Genomic DNA, 8,072 nt, shown 5'->3' on the forward strand with positions numbered 1-8,072 from the left:
TGCCTTGACAGTCTAATCTGTGAACAGTTCCAGCCTCAGACATACCTCTCTTCTCACTATCCCTTTAGGTTTATCCTGAATCCCTCACTGGTTTAATGCCTCCCGAGTGGCCCGAGCAAATCTCCCTGCTCGTCAGGACCCCATGCTTTCCCCTTCCTATGCCATTGGTACCAATGTACAATGAGCTCCCATTGGTTATTCTCCCCTATGAGAAGATTCTGCACCATCTCAGAGTCATCCTTGACCCCGCACCACCCCATTCTTATGTCTCACGGTTAGCTGCAGAAACGGCAGACTATGTCTCTGACTAGAGAGTCCCCTATCACCATTGATCACGTGGAACTGGATATATCACACATTACAGTGGAGCCAGTCTCAGTCACAGTAAATTGGCAGTCAGTGCTAAATTTCCCTGAAAGTCTATTACCAACTACATTTTCCAAAACAGTATACTTGTCTGAGATGGGGATAGCCACAGGAGACTCCTGCAGTACCTGCCTCGACCAGTATTTATTGGCCACCTTTTTTTGTGTTGGAGGAAGTGGTGGTAGACTGTCTTCCTGAAATGTTGCAGTCCATGTACACCAGAGTGATGTTTGGACAACAATCCCCCTGTAGCCCCACAACCCTCCCTGTCTCTGTAATCCCCCTCCAGCCTCACCACCCTCCGTGTCTCTGTTAATCCCCTCCAGCGTCACCACCCTCCCTGTCTCTGTAATCCCCCTCCAGCGTCACCGCCCTCCGTGTCTCTGTAATCCCCTCCAGCGTCACCACCCTCCCTGTCTCTGTAATCCCCCTCCAGCGTCACCGCCCTCCCTGTCTCTGTAATCCCCCTCCAGCGTCACCGCCCTCCGTGTCTCTGTAATCCCCTCCAGCGTCACCGCCCTCCGTGTCTCTGTAATCCCCCTCCAGCTTCAGAAATTACATTTCCATGGCATAAGATTTTTATTTGGATTCATTTTTGTTTCTTTTATCTCACAAATGTAAAATAAAAAACAGAAAAAAACGTGAAATATTTTGCCCCAAACAGACTTCTGTTGATTGACCTTTTGAATAGTCCACCACATGGACGTTTCAGTATTTTATCACAAATTGTACACGTAGAATGATGGAATTTTTTTAAAACACTGTTAAAAGGGAGGCAATGGCCTAATGGTATTCTTGCTAAACGAGTAATATGTGTAATGTTCCGAGGATTAGGGTTAGAATCCCAACATGGCTGATGGTGGCATCTGAATTCAATACAATCTAGAATGAAAAGACTAATGATGACCATGAAACTATTGTCGATTGTTAGAAAACACCCATCTGATTCACTAATGTTCTTTAGGGAAAGAAACTGTCATCCTCACCTGGTCTGACCGACAGGTAACTCCAGACCCACAGTAATGTAGTTAACTCTCAACGGCCCTCAGGGTAAAAACCCACATCAACTGAGTGAACAAACAAAAATATATTTATTTTTAAATCGTGGAAGAGAGCTTTTTAAAAATAAAATTGTGTTTTCAAAATTTAAATCACCTTGGTCGGATAGCACTATAGACGCCGCAATAATCAGAGTGAACGAAAGGAACGGACAGAGAGATCTCAGATGTAAAGTCAGAACAATAAGGTGGTAATAGTAGATGATTTAATTTTGCAAACATTGACTGGGACTACCATAGTATGAAAGGTTTGGTTGGTAAAGAATTTGTTAAACGTGTTTGAGAAAATGTTCTTTATCAATATGTACATGTTCCTATCGGAAAGCAAGCAACACCTGACCTTTCCTTGGCTGATCAGACAGGGCAAGTGACTGAAGTGATAAGACGGGAACAGTTTGGGTGGGAGGAAATTGTGGGCACCATGGAGAAATATTTCTACAATCGATAACTACGGGTGAGCTACCTGATGAGTGGAGAGTGGCTAATGTTGTACCTTTGTTTGTGAAGGGATAGGAGGAGAAGGGTCGGAACTGTAGACCTCAGAGTCTGACTTCAGTGGTGGGTGACCTGTTGGAGATCATGCAGAAGATAGGGTTTACATGTATTTGGAGAGTTAAGGAATGATTAGGGACAGTCAACATGGTTACACAAGAGGGTATCTCACAGACCTGACTGAGCTTTTTAAGGTAATAACCAAGAAGATCGATGAGGGCAGAGTGTTAGACATTATTTATTTGGACTTTAGTAAAGCCTTTCACAAGGTTCTGCATGGGAGACTAATTTGTAAAGTTTGATCACATGGGATTCAGGAAGAGCTTGCCAACTGGATACAAAACTAGTTTAACGGTAGGAACAGAGTGTAATAGTGGAGGGTTGTTTTTCAGACTGGAGGCCCGTGACCAGTAGTGTCCTACAGGAATCGGTGCTGGGTCCATTTTTGTTTGCCATGCGTGTAGATGATTTGGGTAAGAATATACAAAGTATGGTTTGTTTGTGGGTGACATCAAATCTGTTAAAGTGGACAGTAACAAAGGTTACTTATGATTACAAAGGGATCTTGATCAATTGGGTGAATGGGATGAAGAGGTGCAGATGGAGTTTAATTTGAATAAATGTAAGCTATTACATTTTGATAAAACAGACATCCCCATTAGCCTCATTAATTAATTTCACTAATTAAAAGTAAGGCCTTGAGTAGTGACATAGAACAAACAGACCGAGGGGTTCAGGTCTTGTGTCATATGTAGACAGGGTGGTTCAGAAGGTGTTTAGCACGCCTACCTTCATTGCTCAGACCTTTGGGTACAGGAGTTGGGACGTAATGTTGAGGCTGTACAGGATGCTGGTGAGGCCTTTTCTGCAATACTGCGTCCAATTCTGGTTCCCCGTTATAGGAAGGATGTTATTAGAAAAAGTTCAGAAGATATTTCCCAGAATGTTGCCATGAATGGAGGGGTAGTGTTGAAGGAGTGGCTGGATAGACTGAGATTTCTTTCACTGGAGTGTAGGAGGTTGAGGGGTGAACTTATTAGAGGTTTATAAAATCACGGAGAGTATAGATAAGATGAATGCCCGGGGGGTCGCAGGGGGATTGAAGACTCGGGTGCATACATTTTGAGGAGAGATGAGAAAGGTTTTAAATAGATTTAAGGATGTTGTATAGATACTTTATAGATATCCTAATAGATATTAGGATATTTTTACATTTGTGCAATGAACTGCAAGGGGAAATGTTAGCTGTGAATACAATTACATTCTTTAAAAGACATGTGCAAAAGTTCATAAATACGAAATATTTTGAGGCAGGTGCATGCAGTTAGTTTAGTTTGGAATTATAGTCGACATGGATTGGTTAGACCACAGGGTCTGTTTCTATGCTGAATAATTTTAAGACTCTAACTCTCGGTGTCTCTGTAAATTGCTCCATGCTCACAACTCTCCCTATCACTGTCACCTCATCAGCTTCACAACTCTTTCTTATCTCTGTAATTCCCCTCCAGCCTCAGAACCCTCACTATCTCTGGTATCACAAAACATCTGTCTCTGTAACATCATCCATTCTCACAATCCTCCTTGTCTTTGTAATCTCCTCGAGCCCCAGAAATCTCTGTGCTAAGTGCCTTTCTCTAATTCCAGCCTTGAGGATAGCCCATTTTTAATTCAGATTCATGCACCCTGAGCTCCAGAAATTACCACCAAACCTCTCTGCTCATTTTCCTCATCAAAACATTAACTAATCATGTATCATCTATTCTAATATCAAAAGGTATTAGATGATCATACCGGGTGTGTGTGCTTCATGACCAATGTGAATAAGATGGGAGCATTGTGTTAAACAGTTTTATACCAGAGACTCTGACCCCATTTTATTCCATGTTCCTCTGTGATTCTCTTTTCGAAGCAGATAGGAGTGGGAAGCAGTGGAGAATGTAAATGATACATAGTATTCATAGTGAGAGGATTCCACTACCATGGGCTGTTTACCCTCCAGCTCCACAATGTCCGATAGCCTATCCAAACTATTGCGGATCCTGGCACCAGGGAGGTAACATACCATCCTGGATTCATGTCTGTGGCCATAGAAGTGCCTGTCTGTGCCCTGACTATTGAATCCCCTGTCACTTTAGCCCTGCCACTCTCTTTCCTCCCATTCTGTGCAGCAGACCTTTCTGTGGTGTCAAAAACCTGGCTGTTGCTGATTTCCCGAGAGGCTACCCCACCCATAACCTCCCAACAGAATCCCAAGTGGTATATCTGTACCTGTTTGAGAAGGGGATAACCACTGGGGATTCCTGCACTTCCTGTCTATTTTCTTGACCCATTCCCTTTCTGCCTGTGTAGCCCTCACCTGCAGTGTGACTAACTCACTAAACGTGCTGACCATAACATTCGCAGTATCGAAGGTGGTCCACAGTGAGTCCACTCACCGCTCCAGGTCTGAAAAGCAGTTTCCCAGTAGCTGCAGGTGGGTCCACTTCCTGCAAACATAGCCATCATGGACACTGGAGGCTTCCCTTATTTCCCACATTATGCAAGAGTAGCACACCACGGGACTGAGGGCTCCTATCTCAATGTCTCTCTTTATTCATTTAGTTACTCCCATTAAGAGAATTTAAATGAACTAGCAACCTTCCTTCACACAAACATTTCTATTAAAATCAAAAGCACCAATTTTTATTTAATCTGTTATGTTATACTTTAAAAACTGTTAAGAAATACTCCACAGGTATCACTTAAAAAGCTGACTGTTCCCATTGGGATCATGTGAGTTTCTGAATGGCCTGAACCAAAACTGAGTTTCAGCTTCACCTTCTCCCTGTCTTACCTCCCTCTGTTTACATCCAACTTTAAAACTCTCTCATTGAGCCAATCAGCACTCACAGTGCAGCCTTGTCATTTTCATTGTCTGCTCACACCTACACTACCCTCAGCCTCCTGTACTGTTCCAATGCATTTCAATGGGAGCTCAGGAACAGCAACTCACCTTTCAATTCAGTCCTTTGTAACCCCAGAGTCAATATGTACCTCAGCAGTTTCTGGATGAATGGACGGTTGTTGGAATCTGGAACATTCTACCTGGAAAGGTTCTCGAATTTGAGTCTATAAGGAGTTTTAATGAGAAATTTGCAGGTAATTGAAAATAAGGAGTTTACAGGTTAACATCATGAAGTGGGTGATTGTAAGAAGTGTCAGATTTAGATCCAAAGAGAAGAGGTGTAGTTTGGATAAATACATGCTCCCTCTCAGGCCAATATCTCCTTACTCAGCTGCAGGGCCCAGAAGACAGCACATATCCAAAGGGTGATCCAACCACGAATTTGTACATATTTCTGCTTAACAAAAATATTGGAAATATTTTCTCGCAAACAGAACAGACAAACCCTTCTCCTTCCACAGTTAAATGCCAGTGATGTTCAGATCCTGATGACTCCATCGACTGCAAAAACTTGCTTTGAGATCCCAGCCTCAATTATTATGAATTCACAAAACAAAACTCACAGTCAGTGTAGGAGGAATATTAAAGACATACTTTTCTCTTGGTATGTGCTTGAGGTGTAAATGCCTCTCTCCAAATCGCACACCCCATCCTAGGAAGAGGACATGCACATGCGCCTCACTGTACCTTGCCCCTAATAAAGATGGCGACCATATCCCAGGTCCTATCACTGCCTGAGGACCGCAGCCGTTTTCCCATCTGCTGCAAACGCGGGACCCAGAGTTTCAAATTCAGACTAACGACCTGCACAGAGTGTAATTAAAACTTCCCAGTCTAAAGTGATTCATTATCTCCGTCTCCAAGGCCACTCTCCCCTTCCCTGTTTGCGTCTCCCACATTCACCAATGGCCGAGTCACATGGCACTGCACAGGCTGAGTTATTGGTGACGTGTCATCCCACTGGCCAAGCCCTTTATTCACTCCCATTGCTTGGATGACCAGCTGGTTCTACTTCGTCCACCAGTCCCACCATTTTTTCCTATTGGTCCGAAACTGACATCAATTAGCTGGACCCCATTGTGAGGTCAGTGGTGGGATCCTCCCCCTGTCTGAATCAAACCCAGAAGGTGTATCGATGGTGTCAATCAGGAACAACAAGCAGGTCTGGCAGCATCTGGGAACAGAAATCTGTTCAGTGGCCCTTCCTCAGAACTGATGGGAGCTGGGAAAATTAGAATCCTGTCAGTGTGGAAACAGGTCATTCGGTCCAAAAAGTCCACAGTGTCCCTCCGAAGGGTATCCCACCCAGACCCATTCCCCTACCCTATTACTCTACATTTCTGCTGACTAATGCACCTAACCTACACTTCCCTGAACATTATGGGAAATTTAGCTTGGCCAATTCAACTAACCTGCAGATCTTTATACTGCAGGAGATATGGGTTAAAGAGTAAATAATAGGCAGGGACAGAACCCAAAGAGAGACCGGAACATTTGGAAAGACAAAGGAGTGGATTACGATCTGGCTGGGATGGTGCATAGCTGTTAATGGAGAGGACAGGAAACGGGTCCTGGCAGCATCTCAGTGGAGGTGATGGAAATGGCAGCTGATGATCTACGTTCTGCTGCAAAGCAGACCCTGAGCTTCCAGTTGCCTGTCACTTTAACGCACGAGCCTGTTCCCTGGCCAACATCTCTGTCTCATGCTTACTGCAGTGTTCCAGTAAAGCCTGAGCATACCAAATTGCCCCATATTTCAAGGACTGCAAATTTCCCTCCCACGTTGTCAATACCATCGAATGTGTCTCCTCCACTTCCCGCACCTCTGTCTTTGAATTCCACACCTCCAACTGCAAGTATAGAACCCTCCCCAAGTCCTTACCATCCAGCCGATTACAACACATCATCCTCTGCCACTTCCACCACTTCTGACAATCAAATCCCACCACCAGATTCTTAAGGGGTTTGACAGGATAAATAGTGAGAGATGTTTCCCATCATGGGGGAGTCCGAAACCAGATTCTGTTTATGTCACGGAATCAAAGGTTCCGTTTCAGATTGATCAAGTTTAAGGTGACACCGACGCGGGTAAGGGGTTTCAGTAGCAATGGAGCCGGGGTGAGGAGGAGACAAGCAATGTTTAAGAGATTGGAATTCCTGGTGTTTGTGATTGTGTAGATGTCTGATCAGAAGGTCACCTTGGGGTCAGGTATGACAGCAATATTGTGAAGAGCGTAGTTCTGCCTCAGACAGTTCCCAGCGAGAGGAAGGGGCTCAGCAATAAGGGAAAGGAATTTGTAAGGCAATGGGTTTAACCATTACAATGTTTCATTGGAGGAAACTGCAGCTAATCGATTAGTGGGAGTGTGGTAAGCAGTTTGATAACTGAGTAACAGTGGAGTAATGGAGAGTGATGATGGGGAGGGAGATCTGGGCATCGTCAGTGTACATGTGAAACCCAACATGGTGCTTTTGCACAATGTCACCTCCTGGCATTGTACGTGAGATACAGGAGGGACCAAGGACACCAAATGCAAGAAATTTAGAAAGGAAAGGGATAGTGGAGATGGAGCAGGATTTTGGAAGAGAAGGGCATAACCAGAAAAGACAGAACAAGGCACAATATTTGTGAATTGGTGAGGGGGAATGATGAGGAGGAGAAGGAAAGAGAGTTGGAAAGTCTGTAGTCAAGCGAGATTAGGATAAAGGGTCAAGATGAGCTCTGATAAGGCTTGACACGAGATGAGATTGGAGCACACGTGAGGCAGTTTGGCTCCGTGGGCTAGTGGGAGGGAGGGAAGCAGCAGATCGGATTATCTCAGTCTTAGTGACAGAGAAACTCCATGCGCTCCAAACACTTGTTGTTGGAGAGAAAGATGGAGGAGGCAGGATGATGGATAGTGTTTCACAAAGAAACAAAACCTGGGTTAGTGATATTTAAAATGAGTGAACAAACCTGATGTATTTAGCTTTTATTCCTGGTTCGAATCCCATCTTGGCAGATGGTGGAATCTGAATTCAAGAAAAAAATAACTGGAATTCGGAATCTCCGGATCTCCATGAAACCATTGTCAATGGCGAAAAAAATCCTGCCAACCTGACAGTGACCCAGCTAGCTACTCACTGTATTAATCACTGCAAAGTCCCAACACAGGAATGAAACTGGATGGACCACTTGGTATCTAACAAGGCACCAGAAATTACAACCACAG

At 44.2% G+C, this 8,072-nt stretch overlaps 1 long non-coding RNA gene across 1 annotated transcript in view; it reads right to left on the reverse strand.

Moving 5' to 3' along the window:
• LOC122544037 overlaps positions 1-7,836 on the reverse strand; it is a 22,921-nt gene extending 15,085 nt beyond the window's left edge. The window contains exon 1 of the long non-coding RNA XR_006310230.1: positions 7,817-7,836. This is a non-coding gene — a long non-coding RNA (uncharacterized LOC122544037). The remainder of the gene's footprint in view (positions 1-7,816) is intronic.
• Positions 7,837-8,072: the final 236 nt, after the last annotated feature.

This window comes from Chiloscyllium plagiosum, chromosome 45, assembly GCF_004010195.1.
Source record: "Chiloscyllium plagiosum isolate BGI_BamShark_2017 chromosome 45, ASM401019v2, whole genome shotgun sequence".
Classification (NCBI taxonomy): domain Eukaryota; kingdom Metazoa; phylum Chordata; class Chondrichthyes; order Orectolobiformes; family Hemiscylliidae; genus Chiloscyllium; species Chiloscyllium plagiosum.